The 18,314-nt window shown below is 47.5% G+C and overlaps 1 protein-coding gene across 1 annotated transcript in view; it reads right to left on the reverse strand.

Annotated features, from left to right (window-relative positions):
• CDC37 (cell division cycle 37, HSP90 cochaperone) overlaps positions 1 to 17,828 on the reverse strand; it is a 59,855-nt gene extending 42,027 nt beyond the window's left edge. The window contains exon 1 of the mRNA XM_077470220.1: positions 17,673 to 17,828. The gene's annotated coding sequence lies outside the window, so the exon portion shown is untranslated. The remainder of the gene's footprint in view (positions 1 to 17,672) is intronic.
• Between the last annotated feature and the right edge of the window lie 486 nt (positions 17,829 to 18,314).

Raw genomic sequence — 18,314 nt, forward strand, 5'->3', positions numbered from 1 at the left:
CTGCTCACACGGAAGTCACCGCTGAGGAGAGGAGAGCAGAACGCTGCAGCCGGCTGATGATCAGTGAGTATGAGCTGCTTTTTACTCACTGATCATCAGTGTAGTGTAAACACACAACACACCACACAGTATAAACACAGTCCCCAAAACACACATGTCCCCAAATAATAAAAACACATGTCCCTAATAATAAAAACATGTCCCCCACATATGTCCCACTAAAATCACATGTCCCAATGATTATCTGCACACATATGTACGTGATCACCTGCACACATATGTACATGATCATTTGCGTACATATGTCCGTGATCACTCAAACCAATTATTATACACTTAACAGAATTTTTTTTACCAAAAACATGTAGCAGAATACATTTTGGCTTAAATTTATGACAAAATTTGATTTTATTGGATTTCTTTTCAAATAGAAAAAAGAAAATATAGTTTTTTTTCCAAATTTCCGCTATTTTTGCGCTTATATCGCAAAAAAAAAAAAAAACGGAGTCGTGAATAAATAACACCAAAATAAAGCTCTATTTGTGCGAACAAAATGATAACAATTTCATTTGGGTACAGTGTAGCATGACCGCACAATTGTCACTGAAAGCGCTAGAGCGCTGAAAGCTGAAAATTGGGCTGGGAAGGAAGGGGGTGAAAGTGCCCTGTATTGTAGTGGTTAATATAGAATTTTGTTTTTAATCTAAATCATACATACAAGTAAACTGATTGGAGGTTTGTTTTGTTTAATAAATGTTTAAATGTAAGAAATTTTCTGTATCACTTATGAAGACTGCTTTCACACTGGAGCGGGCAGGCGTTGATGGTAAAACGCAAGTTTTAGCGGCTCTTTACCATCATTTTAGCGGTGCTATTTGGCTGCTAGTGGGGCACATATAACCCAGCTAGCGGCCGAGGAAGAGCTTAAATGTGCCCGTGAAGCCACGCTGCCAATTCGCATTGCATGCGCTTCGGCAGTGGTGCCCATATCAATGGGCAGGAGTGGTGGAGGAGCGGTATACACCACTCCAAACGTGCTGCTTGCAGGACTTTTTTTTTTTAAGATCCTGCCAGCGCATCGCCTCAGTGTGAAAGCACTCTGCCTTTCACACAGACTGCAGGGGAGCCATTTTGCAAGCACTTTACAGGCGCTATTTTTAGCCCAAAAGCGCCTGAAAAACGCCCCAGTGGGAAAGGTGTGTTAGATTTTATGAGATCAAGGGGGATTAAAAAAAAAAAAATCGGCCTAACATATCGGCCCAAAAAAAAAATCGGCATCATATATCGGCTATCGGCCGCCATGATTTCTAAATATCGGCATCGGCCAGAGAAAAACCGATATCGGTCGACCTCTAGTACCATTACCAAATCTAACCTAACAAGTCCCCTGCCAGCCTTAAAAAAAAAAAAAAAACACGAGACACTATTCCTCCCACTGACACCAATGATGGCGCTCTAATCCTACAAATGATGGCGCTCTAATCCTCCCAGTGACACCAATGATGTGGCTCTATTACCCCCATGACATCATCGCCCCCCATGACATCACCGCGATGACATCATCGCCCCCCATGACATCACCGCGATGACATCATCGCCCCCATGACATCACCGCGATGACATCATCGCCCCCCATGACATCACCGCGATGACATCATCGCCCCCCATGACATCACCGCAATGACATCATCGCCCCCCATGACATCACCGCGATGACATCATCGCCCCCCATGACATCACCGCGATGACATCGCCCACGATGACATCACCGATGACATCATCGCTCCCATGACATCACCGCGAGGACATCATCGCCCCCATGACATCATCGCCTCCATGACATCACCGCGATGACATCATCGCCCGCGATGACATCATCGCTCCGATGACATCACCACACATGACATTGCAATAACATCATCGCCCGCGATATCATTGGCATGACATTAGGGGTGCAACGGATCATGACCGATCCGTGATCCGGACGGGCCGACCTGTTCCGATCGGTACCCCATGTGATCCGCAGGGCCGTGGCTTTGGCCTAGCTCCGGAGCGGGCGGCCATCTTGGTACACCCGGCGGGGGCGACCTGCGCACTGAAGTCACCCCCAGCGCAAGTTGTTCAGCCTGTGCTTGTGAATGCAGCCTGTGTCCGGAGGAGTCACGCTGGATACCGTGCTCCTTCAGAAAACTTATTTTATGCAGGTACCATTACCAAATCTAACAAGTCCCCTGCCAGCCTTAAAAAAAAAAAAAAAAAAAAAAAAAAACACGAGACACTATTCCTCCCACTGACACCAATGATGAGGATCTAATCCTCCCACTGACACCAATGATGAGGATCTAATCCTCCCAGTGACACCAATGATGGGGCTCTATTCCTCCCAGTGACACCAATGATGGGGCTCTATTCCTCCCAGTGACACCAATGATGGGGCTCTATTCCTCCCAGTGACACCAATGATGGGGCTCCAATCCTCCCAGTGAAACCAATGATGGGGCTCTATTCTCCCCCCATCACATCACTGCGATGACATCATCGCCCCCCCATGACATCACCGCGATGACATCATCGCCCCCCATGACATCACCGCGATGACATCATCGCCCCCATGACATCACCGCGATGACATCATCGCCCCCCATGACATCACCGCGATGACATCATCGCTCCGATGACATCACCACACATGACATTGCAATAACATCATCGCCCGCGATATCATCACCATGACATTAGGGGTGCAACGAATCACCACCGATCCGCGATCCGGACGGGCCAGCCTGTTCCGATCGGCACCCCATGTGATCTGAGGCCGCGGTGTCGGCCTAGCTCCGGAGCGGGCGGCTATCTCGGTACACCCGGAGGTGGCGACCTGCGCGCTGACGTCACCCCCAGCGCAAGTTGTTCAGCCTGTGCTTGTGAATGCAGCCTGTGTCCGGAGGAGTCACGCTGGATACCGTGCTCCTTCAGAAAACTTATTTTATGCAGGTACCATTACCAAATCTAACAAGTCCCCTGCCAGCCTTAAAAAAACAAAAAAAAAAACACGAGACACTATTCCTCCCACTGACACCAATGATGAGGATCTAATCCTCCCACTGACACCAATGATGGGGCTCTATTCCTCCCAGTGACACCAATGATGGGGCTCTAATCCTCCCACTAACACCAATGATGGGGCTCTAATCCTCCCACTGACACCAATGATGGGGCTCTAATCCTCCCACTGACACCAATGATGGGGCTCTAATCCTACCACTGACACCAATGATGGGGCACTATTCTCCCCCCATGACATCACCGCGATGACATCATCGCCCCCCATGACATCACCGCGATGACATCATCGCCCCCCATGACATCACCGCGATGACATCATCGCCCCCCATGACATCACCGCGATGACATCATCGCCCCCCATGACATCACCGCGATGACATCATCGCCCCCCATGACATCACCGCGATGACATCATCGCCCCCCCATGACATCACCGCGATGACATCATCGCCCCCATGACATCACCGCGATGACATCATCGCCCCCATGACATCACCGCGATGACATCATCGCCCCCCATGACATCACCGCGATGACATCATCGCCCCCCATGACATCACCGCGATGACATCATCGCCCCCCATGACATCACCGCGGTGACATCATCGCCCCCCATGACATCACCGCGATGACATCATCGCCCCATGACATCACCGCGATGACATCATCGCGATGACATCTTCGCCCCCATGACATCACCGCAATGACATCATCGCCCACGATGACATCATCGCTAGAGGTCGACCGATATTTGCCGTTTTTTAATTAATCGGCATCGGCCGATTGTGATGATAAAAAGGCCGATTTAGAACAGCGGGACTTTGAAATGACTTCTGTATAGAAGTCAGTGTAAGTTGCCTGAGTCGTCATAGAAACCCTTTCCTCCTCTCTGGGCAGACTGCCAAGAAAAGAACAGAAAGATACAATGTTTACACTTCTGAATGAATGAAATCATCTCTGTGTGTAGAAGTTCTCAGTTTAACCATTTAAAGACTAAATCTTTTCTGACACTTGTTGCTTACAAGTAAAAATCCTGTATTTTCTGCCAGAAAATCACTTAGACCCCCCCAAAAATTATATATATTTTTTTAGCAGAGATCCTAGGGAATAAAATAGCGGTTGTTGCAATATTTTATGTCACACGGCATTTGCACAGAGGTCTTTCAAATGCATTTTTTGGGGAAAAATACACTATTCAAAAAAAAAAAATTAAATACAGTAAAGTTAGCCCATTTTTTTTTTCGTCCAAACGTTTTGACTACCTGTTTTTATTTAACCACTTCCCACCCAGCCAATGCATATATACGGCCGGGTGGGAGCCGTCTACTCCTGACAGGCCGTTCAGGAACGTCCTTCAGGAGTAGCGGGATCGCGCGCGCGCTCGCGCAGCGGCGCGATCCCGATGTGCTCGTGTCACCCGGACACGGCACATCTCAGATCGGCAGGAGGGCTCTGTGATTGGCCCTCCTGATCACATGACGGCCGTGTCCAATCACGGCCGTCATGTGATGTAAACAAACAGCCGGTTGCTAGGCAATCAGCTCTCCTCTCATCACACGGAAGTCACCGCTGAGGAGAGGAGAGCAGAACGCTGCAGCCGGCTGATGATCAGTGAGTATGGGCTGCTTTTTACTCACTGATCATCAGTGTAGTGAAAACACACAACACACCACATAGTATAAACACAGTCCCCAAAACACACATGTCCCCAAATAATAAAAACACATGTCCCTAATAATAAAAACATGTCCCCCACATATGTCCCACTAAAATCACATGTCCCAATGATTATCTGCACACATATGTACGTGATCACCTGCACACATATGTACATGATCATTTGCGTACATATGTCCGTGATCACACAAACCAATTATTATACACTTAACGGAATTTTTTTTACCAAAAACATGTAGCAGAATACATTTTGGCTTAAATTTATGACAAAATTTGATTTTATTGGATTTCTTTTCAAATAGAAAAAAGAAAATATTGTTTTTTTTCCAAATTTCCGCTATTTTTGCGCTTATATCGCAAAAAAAAAAAACGGAGTCGTGAATAAATAACACCAAAATAAAGCTCTATTTGTGCGAACAAAATGATAACAATTTCATTTGGGTACAGTGTAGCATGACCGCGCAATTGTCACTGAAAGCGCTAGAGCGCTGAAAGCTGAAAATTGGGCTGGGAAGTTAGGGGGTGAAAGTGCCCTGTATTGTAGTGGTTAATATAGAATTTTGTTTTTAATCTAAATCATACATACAAGTAAACTGATTGGAGGTTTGTTTTGTTTAATAAATGTTTAAATGTAAGAAATTTTCTGTATCACTTATGAAGACTGCTTTCACACTGGAGCAGGCAGGCGTTGATGGTAAAACGCAAGTTTTAGCGGCTCTTTACCATCATTTTAGCGGTGCTATTTGGCTGCTAGTGGGGCACATATAACCCAGCTAGCGGCCGAGGAAGAGCTTAAATGTGCCCGTGAAGCCACGCTGCCAATTCGCATTGCATGCGCTTCGGCAGTGGTGCCCATATCAATGGGCAGGAGTGGTGGAGGAGCGGTATACACCACTCCAAACGTGCTGCTTGCAGGACTTTTTTTTTTTAAGATCCTGCCAGCGCATCGCCTCAGTGTGAAAGCACTCTGCCTTTCACACAGACTGCAGGGGAGCCATTTTGCAAGCACTTTACAGGCGCTATTTTTAGCCCAAAAGCGCCTGAAAAACGCCCCAGTGGGAAAGGTGTGTTAGATTTTATGAGATCAAGGGGGATTAAAAAAAAAAAAAAAAAATCGGCCTAACATATCGGCCCAAAAAAAAAAAAAAAAAAAAAATCGGCATCATATATCGGCTATCGGCCGCCATGATTTCTAAATATCGGCATCGGCCAGAGAAAAACCGATATCGGTCGACCTCTAGTACCATTACCAAATCTAACCTAACAAGTCCCCTGCCAGCCTTAAAAAAAAAAAAAAAAAAAAAACACGAGACACTATTCCTCCCACTGACACCAATGATGGCGCTCTAATCCTACAAATGATGGCGCTCTAATCCTCCCAGTGACACCAATGATGTGGCTCTATTACCCCCATGACATCAGCGCCCCCCATGACATCATCGCCCCCCCATGACATCACCGCGATGACCTCATCGCCCCCCATGACATCACCGCGATGACCTCATCGCCCCCCATGACATCACCGCGATGACCTCATCGCCCCCCATGACATCACCGCGATGACCTCATCGCCCCCCATGACATCACCGCGATGACCTCATCGCCCCCCATGACATCACCGCGATGACCTCATCGCCCCCCATGACATCACCGCGATGACCTCATCGCCCCCCATGACATCACCGCGATGACCTCATCGCCCCCCATGACATCACCGCGATGACATCATCGCCCCCCATGACATCACCGCGATGACATCATCGCCCCCCATGACATCAGCGCGATGACATCATCGCCCCCCATGACATCAGCGCGATGACATCATCGCCCCCCCATGACATCAGCGCGATGACATCATCGCCCCCCCATGACATCAGCGCGATGACATCATCGCCCCCCATGACATCAGCGCGATGACATCATCGCCCCCCATGACATCAGCGCGATGACATCATCGCCCCCCATGACATCAGCGCGATGACATCATCGCCCCCCATGACATCAGCGCGATGACATCATCGCCCCCCATGACATCAGCGCGATGACATCATCGCCCCCCATGACATCAGCGCGATGACATCATCGCCCCCCATGACATCAGCGCGATGACATCATCGCCCCCCATGACATCACTGCGATGACATCATCGCCCCCCATGACATCACTGCGATGACATCATCGCTCCGATGACATCACCACACATGACATTGCAATAACATCATCGCCTGCGATATCATCGCCATGACATTAGGGGTGCAACGGATCACCACCGATCCGCGATCCGGACGGGCCAGCCTGTTCCGATCGGCACCCCATGTGATCCGAGGCCGCGGTGTCGGCCTAGCTCCGGAGCGGGCGGCTATCTTGGTACACCCGGAGGTGGCGACCTGCGCACTGACGTCACCCCCAGCGCAAGTTGTTCAGCCTGTGCTTGTGAATGCAGCCTGTGTCCGGAGGAGTCACGCTGGATACCGTGCTCCTTCAGAAAACTTATTTTATGCAGGTACCATTACCAAATCTAACAAGTCCCCTGCCAGCCTTAAAAAAACAAAAAAAAAAACACGAGACACTATTCCTACCACTGACACCAATGATGAGGATCTAATCCTCCCACTGACACCAATGATGAGGATCTAATCCTCCCACTGACACCAATGATGGGGCTCTAATCCTCCCACTGACACCAATGATGGGGCTCTAATCCTCCCACTGACACCAATGATGGGGCTCTAATCCTCCCACTGACACCAATGATGGGGCTCTAATCCTCCCACTATCACCAATGATGGGGCACTATTCTCCCCCCATGACATCACTGCGATGACATCATCGCCCCCCATGACATCACTGCGATGACATCATCGCCCCATGACATCACTGCGATGACATCATCGCCCCATGACATCACTGCGATGACATCATCGCCCCATGACATCACCGCAATGACATCATTGCGATGACATCATCGCCCACGATGACATCATCGCCAGAGGTCGACCGATATTTGCCGTTTTTTAATTAATCGGCATCGGCCGATTGTGATGATAAAAAGGCCGATTTAGAACAGCGGGACTTTGAAATGACTTCTGTATAGAAGTCAGTGTAAGTTGCCTGAGTCTTCATAGAAACCCTTTCCTCCTCTCTGGGCAGACTGCCAAGAAAAGAACAGAAAGATACAATGTTTACACTTGTGAATGAATGAAATCATCTCTGTGTGTAGAAGTTCTCAGTTTAACCATTTAAAGACTAAATCTTTTCTGACACTTGTTGCTTACAAGTAAAAATCCTGTATTTTCTGCCAGAAAATCACTTAGACCCCCCAAAAATTATATATATTTTTTTTAGCAGAGATCCTAGGGAATAAAATAGCGGTTGTTGCAATATTTTATGTCACACGGCATTTGCACAGAGGTCTTTCAAATGCATTTTTTGGGGAAAAATACACTATTTAAAAAAAAAAAAAAAAAAATTAAATACAGTAAAGTTAGCCCATTTTTTTTTTCGTCCAAACGTTTTGACTACCTGTTTTTATTTAATATAGAATTTTGTTTTTAATCTAAATCATACATACAAGTAAACTGATTGGAGGTTTGTTTTGTTTAATAAATGTTTAAATGTAAGAAATTTTCTGTATCACTTATGAAGGCTGCTTTCACACTGGAGCGGGCAGGCGTTGATGGTAAAACGCAAGTTTTAGCGGCTCTTTACCATCATTTTAGCGGTGCTATTTGGCTGCTAGTGGGGCACATATAACCCAGCTAGCGGCCGAGGAAGAGCTTAAATGTGCCCGTGAAGCCACGCTGCCAATTCGCATTGCATGCGCTTCGGCAGTGGTGCCCATATCAATGGGCAGGAGTGGTGGAGGAGCGGTATAAACCACTCCAAACGTGCTGCTTGCAGGACTTTTTTTTTTTAAGATCCTGCCAGCGCATCGCCTCAGTGTGAAAGCACTCTGCCTTTCACACAGACTGCAGGGGAGCCATTTTGCAAGCACTTTACAGGCGCTATTTTTAGCCCAAAAGCGCCTGAAAAACGCCCCAGTGGGAAAGGTGTGTTAGATTTTATGAGATCAAGGGGGATTAAAAAAAAAAAAAAAATCGGCCTAACATATCGGCCCAAAAAAAAATCGGCATCATATATCGGCTATCGGCCGCCATGATTTCTAAATATCGGCATCGGCCAGAGAAAAACCGATATCGGTCGACCTCTAGTACCATTACCAAATCTAACCTAACAAGTCCCCTGCCAGCCTTAAAAAAAAAAAAAAAACACGAGACACTATTCCTCCCACTGACACCAATGATGGCGCTCTAATCCTACAAATGATGGCGCTCTAATCCTCCCAGTGACACCAATGATGTGGCTCTATTACCCCCATGACCTCATCGCCCCCCATGACATCACCGCGATGACCTCATCGCCCCCCATGACATCACCGCGATGACCTCATCGCCCCCCATGACATCACCGCGATGACCTCATCGCCCCCCATGACATCACCGCGATGACCTCATCGCCCCCCATGACATCACCGCGATGACCTCATCGCCCCCCATGACATCACCGCGATGACCTCATCGCCCCCCATGACATCACCGCGATGACCTCATCGCCCCCCATGACATCACCGCGATGACCTCATCGCCCCCCATGACATCACCGCGATGACCTCATCGCCCCCCATGACATCACCGCCCCCATGACATCACCGCGATGACATCACCGCGATGACATCATCGCCCCCCATGACATCAGCGCGATGACATCATCGCCCCCCATGACATCAGTGCGATGACATCATCGCCCCCCATGACATCAGCGCGATGACATCATCGCCCCCCATGACATCAGCGCGATGACATCATCGCCCCCCATGACATCAGCGCGATGACATCATCGCCCCCCATGACATCAGCGCGATGACATCATCGCCCCCCATGACATCAGCGCGATGACATCATCGCCCCCCATGACATCAGCGCGATGACATCATCGCCCCCCATGACATCACTGCGATGACATCATCGCTCCGATGACATCACCACACATGACATTGCAATAACATCATCGCCTGCGATATCATCGCCATGACATTAGGGGTGCAACGGATCACCACCGATCCGCGATCCGGACGGGCCAGCCTGTTCCGATCGGCACCCCATGTGATCCGAGGCCGCGGTGTCGGCCTAGCTCCAGAGCGGGCGGCTATCTTGGTACACCCGGAGGTGGCGACCTGCGCACTGACGTCACCCCCAGCGCAAGTTGTTCAGCCTGTGCTTGTGAATGCAGCCTGTGTCCGGAGGAGTCACGCTGGATACCGTGCTCCTTCAGAAAACTTATTTTATGCAGGTACCATTACCAAATCTAACATAACAAGTCCCCTGCCAGTCTTAAAAAAAAAAAAAAAAAAAACACGAGACACTATTCCTACCACTGACACCAATGATGAGGATCTAATCCTCCCACTGACACCAATGATGAGGGATCTAATCCTCCCACTGACACCAATGATGGGGCTCTAATCCTCCCACTGACACCAATGTGGGGCTCTAATCCTCCCACTGACACCAATGATGGGGCTCTAATCCTCCCACTGACACCAATGATGGGGCTCTAATCCTCCCACTATCACCAATGATGGGGCACTATTCTCCCCCCATGACATTACTGCGATGACATCATCGCCCCCATGACATCACTGCGATGACATCATCGCCCCCCATGACATCACTGCGATGACATCATCGCCCCATGACATCACTGCGATGACATCATCGCCCCATGACATCACTGCGATGACATCATCGCCCCATGACATCACCGCAATGACATCATTGCGATGACATCGCCCACGATGACATCATCGCCAGAGGTCGACCGATATTTGCCGTTTTTTAATTAATCGGCATCGGCCGATTGTGATGATAAAAAGGCCGATTTAGAACAGCGGGACTTTGAAATGACTTCTGTATAGAAGTCAGTGTAAGTTGCCTGAGTCTTCATAGAAACCCTTTCCTCCTCTCTGGGCAGACTGCCAAGAAAAGAACAGAAAGATACAATGTTTACACTTGTGAATGAATGAAATCATCTCTCTGTGTAGAAGTTCTCAGTTTAACCATTTAAAGACTAAATCTTTTCTGACACTTGTTGCTTACAAGTAAAAATCCTGTATTTTCTGCCAGAAAATCACTTAGACCCCCCAAAAATTATATATATTTTTTTTAGCAGAGATCCTAGGGAATAAAATAGCGGTTGTTGCAATATTTTATGTCACACGGCATTTGCACAGAGGTCTTTCAAATGCATTTTTTGGGGAAAAAATACACTATTTAAAAAAAAAAAATAAATAATTAAATACAGTAAAGTTAGCCCATTTTTTTTTCGTCCAAACGTTTTGACTACCTGTTTTTATTTAATATAGAATTTTGTTTTTAATCTAAATCATACATACAAGTAAACTGATTGGAGGTTTGTTTGTTTAATAAATGTTTAAATGTAAGAAATTTTTCTGTATCACTTATGAAGGCTGCTTTCACACTGGAGCGGGCAGGCGTTGATGGTAAAACGCAAGTTTTAGCGGCTCTTTACCATCATTTTAGCGGTGCTATTTGGCTGCTAGTGGGGCACATATAACCCAGCTAGCGGCCGAGGAAGAGCTTAAATGTGCCCGTGAAGCCACGCTGCCAATTCGCATTGCATGCGCTTCGGCAGTGGTGCCCATATCAATGGGCAGGAGTGGTGGAGGAGCGGTATACACCACTCCAAACGTGCTGCTTGCAGGACTTTTTTTTTTTAAGATCCTGCCAGCGCATCGCCTCAGTGTGAAAGCACTCTGTCTTTCACACAGACTGCAGGGGAGCCATTTTGCAAGCACTTTACAGGCGCTATTTTTAGCCCAAAAGCGCCTGAAAAACGCCCCAGTGGGAAAGGTGTGTTAGATTTTATGAGATCAAGGGGGATTTAAAAAAAAAATAAATCGGCCTAACATAGCGGCCCAAAAAAAAAAAATCGGCATCATATATCGGCTATCGGCCGCCATGATTTCTAAATATCGGCATCGGCCAGAGGAAAACCCATATCGGTCGACCTCTAACATTTTGCACACGTTGCACGTAGGGCAGCCCATTCATTTCAATGGATCCTCTCGCTGCACCTGCTGCCACATTTTAACCACTTCAAAGCTGGGCACTTTTACCTCCTTCCTGCCCAGGCCAAATTTCAGTGCTGTTGCACTTTGAATGACAAATGTGCAGTCATGCAACACTGTACCCAAATAACATTTTTATATATTTTTTTTTTTTTACAAAATAGAGCTTTCTTTTGGTGGTATTTAATCACCACTAGGTTTTTATTAATTTTTTTTGCTAAACAAATGAAGAAAGACCAAAAATGTTTCTGTTATAAAATTTTGCAAATACAGTAATTCTTCTCCTTCACTGATGTGTGCTAATGAGCCTGCACTGTAAAGCCCCGTACACACGACCGGACTTTTCAACATCCAAAGTCTGACGGAATGATTCCGGCAGACTATTCGATCGTGTGTGGGCTGCAACGGACTTTTGATTCGCAAAAGTCTGACAGACTTTAGAAATGAAACATGCTTCAAATTTTCCCGCCAGAACTCTGCCGCACCCAGTTCCTACCGAAAAATTCGCTCGTGTGTATGCTATTCCGACGGACTAAAACCGACGCTAGGGCAGCTATTGGCTACTGGCTATGAACTTCCTTATTCGAGTCCAGTCGTACGTCATCACGTTCGAATCCGTCAGAGTTTGGTGTGATTGTGTGTGGCCAAGTCCGCTCATTCGTAAAGTCCGTCAGAACTCCATCAGAACTCCGTCGAAAGTCTGTCAGACTTAATCCCTCGAAAAGTCTGGTCGTGTGTACGCGGCATTAGGCACTGACAGGTCGCACTGAAGATCAGTGTCCTGATTAACAATGTAATTGTGCCCTGTCAGAATTGCCAGTTACCGGCTCTCCTTTCCTCATGCTGTGACAGCTCAGAGGAAAGGAATGATGATAACCGGTAAGTTTTTTTTTTTTTACCATGTGATCAGTTGTGATTTGGACACAGTTGGTCACATAGTAAAGGGCACTGAGAATGGCCTTTTACCACGATCTGTGATCAGCTGTCTGAAGGTCACAGTGATCACGAAGAGCGTCGGATGTGCGCCCTTGGGGGCACGTGGTTCTAGGAGGACACGAATGAAAAAAACTTTAGGTCAGGCAGACGGACTTGCAGTTTTAATGACCTTTGATCGCGCTTATCAGCACACTAGTAGTTCGTTCATTCTTCCCCCAGCTTTGTAACAGAAAGCGCGTACAGAGGTACGGGCACAATACTGGAAGAGTCTGACAATGGACCCGTTATCTGCAAAATCATGTGCATGCATTAGGGATCGACCAATTATCACTGGGCCAATTATGGGCAGCTGATATTCACTTTTTTTTAGTATCAGTATTGGGCACAAAGGTACCCGATATTCCTTCAAGGGGTTTTACCGGGGTGATGCCTGCAGCTCTTTAGAGCAGACGGTCGGCTTTATTGTAATAATCGGATCTAATAACCCAGACGCGATGTCATGTTCCAGGATTACTGGCATCTTAAAAGGCAGCAGTTTTAAAAAATAAAAAGTATTCAAAAATGCAGATCTTGACGTTTTGAATACTTTCAAGTGCAGAGGAGGTTTTTGGGGTTTTATAGACCACAGATCCCTCCATAAAGAGTACCGGTCACTGACGATTACTGTCACATGGCATGCGCCATAGACAGCACTGCCTGTCTTTTAGTAAATATCTCCTAAACCGTATAGGTTTAGGAGATATTTCTTGGACATACAGGTAAGCCTTAATCTAGGCTTACCTGTAGGTCAAAGTGGTTTGTAAGGGTTTACAACCCCTTTAAATGGAGGAGAATAGGGATTTAAAGGGGTTGTAAACCCTTACAAACCACTTTGACCTACAGGTAAGCCTAGATTAAGGCTTACCTGTAGGTCCAAGAAATATCTCCTAAACCTACACGGTTTAGGAGATATTTACTAAAAGACCGTCACCACTGTCTACGGCGCATGTGCTGTAGACAGAGGCACGCAGGCGCACTATCGCCATTAGCAGCATGCTGCTGCCAACGGTGATATGCTGCTCCGGCGCTGTGAGTGGCCGGAGCAGCAACACCCAGAAGAAGATGGATGCTCCGTACTACAGGGGACAGTGGTGACATCGCTGGGTCCTGTGTCAGGTAACACATAATGGGCTACTATGCAATGCATAGTAGCCCATTAGGGTTTACTTCCTCTATAAGGCTGATTAGAGTAAACGGTTAAATAGAGGAACATTTATTCATCCCTTTGATCTGCAGATAAAGAAACAGAAATATACAAAAAGGAAACAATGTTTCTTTTTATATTTTAGTGTTTCAGGGTTGAGCAACATTGGTAATAAACATTGGGCTGCTTTTTTTTTTTTTTTACAGCTCCAATTACCGGACTTCTTTAAAGCGGTCCTCCACCCTGAAGTGGAAGTTCCGCTCATCTGATCCCTCCCCCCCTCCGGTGCTGCAATCGGCACCTTTCAGGGGGGAGGGGGGTGCAGTAACCTGGATAATCCAGGTATCTGCACCCACTTCTGGGCCAAGACCGCTGCAGATGCCCCGCCCCCCGTTGTGTTCTGGGAAACACACAGTTCCAAGGACACAGCGGGGACCAGCAGAAACATGCATGCGCAGTAGGGAACCAGACAGTGAAGCCGCAATGCTTCACTTCCCGATTCCCTGACAGAGGATGGCGGCGGGGGCAGCAGAGAGACGAGCGATTGCTCGTCATCTGCCGCCGACATCGCTGGACCCTGGGACAGGTAAGTGTCAATTTATTAAATGTCAGCAGCTGGAATGTTTGTAGCTGCTGGCTTTTAATATATTTTTTTTAAAAGGTGCAGAACCGCTTTAACACTGGGGAGACCCTTTGACAGCTCAAAGAGCAGAGCCTGAAGTATTGGTTTCAGGCATGGGTGCATTTGCACTTGTGCAAATACTCAGTATAAGCACCAATACAAGTATCGATGCAAGCCTATCCACTAGTGTTTCAGCCATCCGAGATACAGCAGCTGTGCCATTGGCTTCCATTGCTGTCAAAGTCAGCTAGCCAATCAGGGGAGAGAGGGGGTGGGGCCGGGTTGTGGCTCCATGTCTAAATGGACACAGGGAGCTGTGGCTTGGCTGCCCCCATAACAAGCTGCTTGCGGCAGGCGGGCGGTCACTGAACAGGAGTGAGGGGCCAGGTTCACAGAAGAGGGACCTGAGAAGAGGAGGATCTGGGCTGCTCTGTGCAAATCCACTGCAAGAGAACAGGTAAGTATACCAGGTTTGTTATTTTTATAGGAGGAAAAAACAAAACAAAAAAACAAGACTTTACAATCACTTTAAGGCTGCAAAGGCAGCTGATTTTGATGTACACATGGTGCAGCCATTCTGCTTTGCAGCTGCGGCAACAATTAAAACCCTTCTGCATTCCTTATATAATATACACCCCTGAAGAAAGAATATGTTTCTGAAATGCGTCAGTGGGACCCTGTCCAGGTTTGGTCTCGATACAGGTATCACGACAATTGTCAGGACACCATAGAACATTGGTTACATGTTTTATGGTATGTATGTTGTAGCTGCAATCATTTATACACCAGCCAAGATTTGCTTGTTTTTTATCTTTGTTTCAATAAAACGTATATTGTGATTTTATATTTTTTTGTCAGTATATTTAGATGTATTTCTATGATTTACTTATATACTTGGCCTAAAAAGACCAGTTAGGGGGTTCTTTTGCTCTTCAGTGTATTGTGGGATGTTGGCCTACTTGTGCTGACTAGGAATGGGCTCAGGTGTGTTCAGGATCCCACCTGTCCGATCCCGCCAGGAAGCCGGCACTGCACACCGCTTATCGCAGGCAGCGAGACATTTCCCGAGTCCACAGCTGCACAGACCAGGAAATGTCTCACTGCCTGTGATTAACATTGTCGGCTTCCTGGCGGGATCGGGCAGGAGGGTTGGGACTAGGATCCCCCGAACACGCCTGAGCCCATCTCTATCTGTGTTTATGGGGGAATCGTGCAAATTACTTTCTTGCAACCTGTGGTTGTAGGAAAGAAATTTGCATCATGTATGGCCGGCCTTATCACTGGAAGTAAAAGAAGATCCCAAATTTTTGGGTTGTCACTAGAACAAGAATAGCGAGAACATCTTTCTACAGGACGGAAGTGTCACCAGCATCTCCAAAATTAAATCCAAAACTTTAAAGCGGAAGTTCACACAAAAATGGAACCTCCGCTTTTCAGAACCCCGCCCCCCCCCCCCCCCACGGTGTCAGATTTGGCACCTTTGGGGGGGAGGGGGAGAGGGGGTGTAGATACCTCTACAATACAGGAATTTGCACCCACTGCCGGGAATAGACTCCCACCTCTACCTGTCCCCCCGCGCGCTGTCTGCTGGGATAAACACGGGAGATAACGGGGACCAGTTAGGACATTCTGCGGTAGGGAACCGGGAAGTGAAGCCGCAATGCTTCACTTCCTGATTCCCTCACCGGGGATGGCGGCGGCAGCTGCCGAGAGCCGATCGATTGATCAGCTTCAGTTGCCGACATCGCTGGACCCTGGGACAGGTAAGTGTCCATTTATTAAAAAGCCAGCAGCTTCAGTATTTGCAGCTGCTGGCTTTTAATATATTTTTTTTATGTGGACCTCTTCTTTAAATCACATAGTATCAAAAAAATAAAAGCAACGTGTTGGAGCCACGCAGCACCCCTTCATCAGACACATGCCTGATGAAGGGGTCCAGCTTGGCTCCGAAACGTCGCTTTTATCTTTTGATACTATGAGATTAAAGTTTTGGACCCAATTGTGAAGGTCCTGGTGTGCTGGCGACATGTCCCTCTCATGATTGCAGTTGTTCCCAGCCGTTGGTCATTTCAGCATCCAATCTTAGCCCTTGTACACACGGTTGGACATTTCAACAACCAAATCCGTCAGATTTTGTCCGAAACTGTTGCATACACATGGTCGGACAAAGTTGTCGGAAAATCCGATCTTTCAGAACGTGATGACGTAATTTCGTTACGATGGGACGATCGGACCAGTTTGTCGGAAAATATTTCCAGCAAGTTGGAAAATTTGGTCCGACGGATATTCCGACGGAAACAGTCCGATGCATACCACACACAGTCGGATTATCCAACAAAACGGTCCGATAGGATACATTCCGACGGATTCTCCGACCGTGTGTACAAGGGCTAAGATACAGCTGGTTGTGCAGGAATGTGTGCATTGGAGTATTTCATTGCATCTTCCTACGGGGACACTACCTCTGGTGACACTCTGGGATCACTTCCTGTTTTAATTATGGGGCAGGAAGTGAGTGGAAATCTTCCTAATGGGATGGTAAAACGAATTGCCTTCATTTCTACTTTAAATGTATAACAGGAGCGGGGGAGGGAAAAGATACCCAAAGAGTAAAAAGGTCTGCTTTAAAGTTTTAGAAATTGTTTGCATCCTAATCACAACCTATAACCCGAACGCAATCTTCTCTAGACGAGGAGCTGCCCACTTTCTGGGCTCTCCTAGGAAGCCTTTCCCTGGGGTGTCCAGCACACTAGTTTACACTGATGGTTTAAAGAAGGGGTGCACCCCACATGTGACCTTCCAGTGTAGGGGATCCCCATAGGATTTCCAGCACACTGTACAATACTGACTACCCATACAAGTCCATTCACCACAGAGACTCCAGAGGAAGGTGTCCCCCTAATATCAGACCCCTCCCCCCACAAGGGACACCAAATACAGGGCATGCCTGGCTACAGAACTACACACGTGCTGGAGTCCTACACTGCACAACGCCTGCTGAACACAAAGGATACAACGTCACCAGTCACCCCCGACACACATACCTCACGCAGCAGCAATTAGTAGCCTGTGCCTGCTTTCTGGAAGGCTCTGGCACTCTCTAGCCACCCCCTGCCCTTTCCTTGACGTCACTTCCGCCAGCTTCAGGACGTCAGCCTGCCCTCTCTCTGACGTCATTTCCCCCGCCCAGCTTCAGCCCACCAGCCGTGTCTGCGCCTTGCTCTGTCGTCACTTCTGCGTTCCAGCAGGGCCCCGCCTTCTTCGCATACAGCGCAATAAGCGAAAGGAGGAGGCCAAGTGGCCGTGGCCGTGTTAGTGTCAGTGTGGGGCGTCGCTTCTGAGTCCGCGATGATCCAGTGGGCGGGGGTGTGCTCTAGAGGCGTGGCCTCCAAGAACTTCCATCTCATTGAGAACTTACTAGAACGAAGATGTGCATGGCAGCCAATCAGGTTCTAGCTTTCATTTTCAACGTTTCTCTTTCTGAGACCTGTTGTTTACAAAACAGTTAAGTTAAAAAGCATTATTTTTTTATTTTTTGCTCGAAAATTACTTATAACCCCCAAACATTATACATTTTTTTCCTAACACCCTAGAGAATAAAATGGCGGTCGTTGCAATACTTTCCGTCACACCGTATTTGCGCAGCAGTCTTACAAGCACACCTTTTTTGGAAAAAATACACCTTT

The sequence above is a fragment of the Lithobates pipiens genome, unplaced genomic scaffold (genome assembly GCF_037356315.1).
Source record: "Lithobates pipiens isolate NorthernLeopardFrog02 unplaced genomic scaffold, aLitPip1_a1.2 Scaffold_8, whole genome shotgun sequence".
Classification (NCBI taxonomy): domain Eukaryota; kingdom Metazoa; phylum Chordata; class Amphibia; order Anura; family Ranidae; genus Lithobates; species Lithobates pipiens.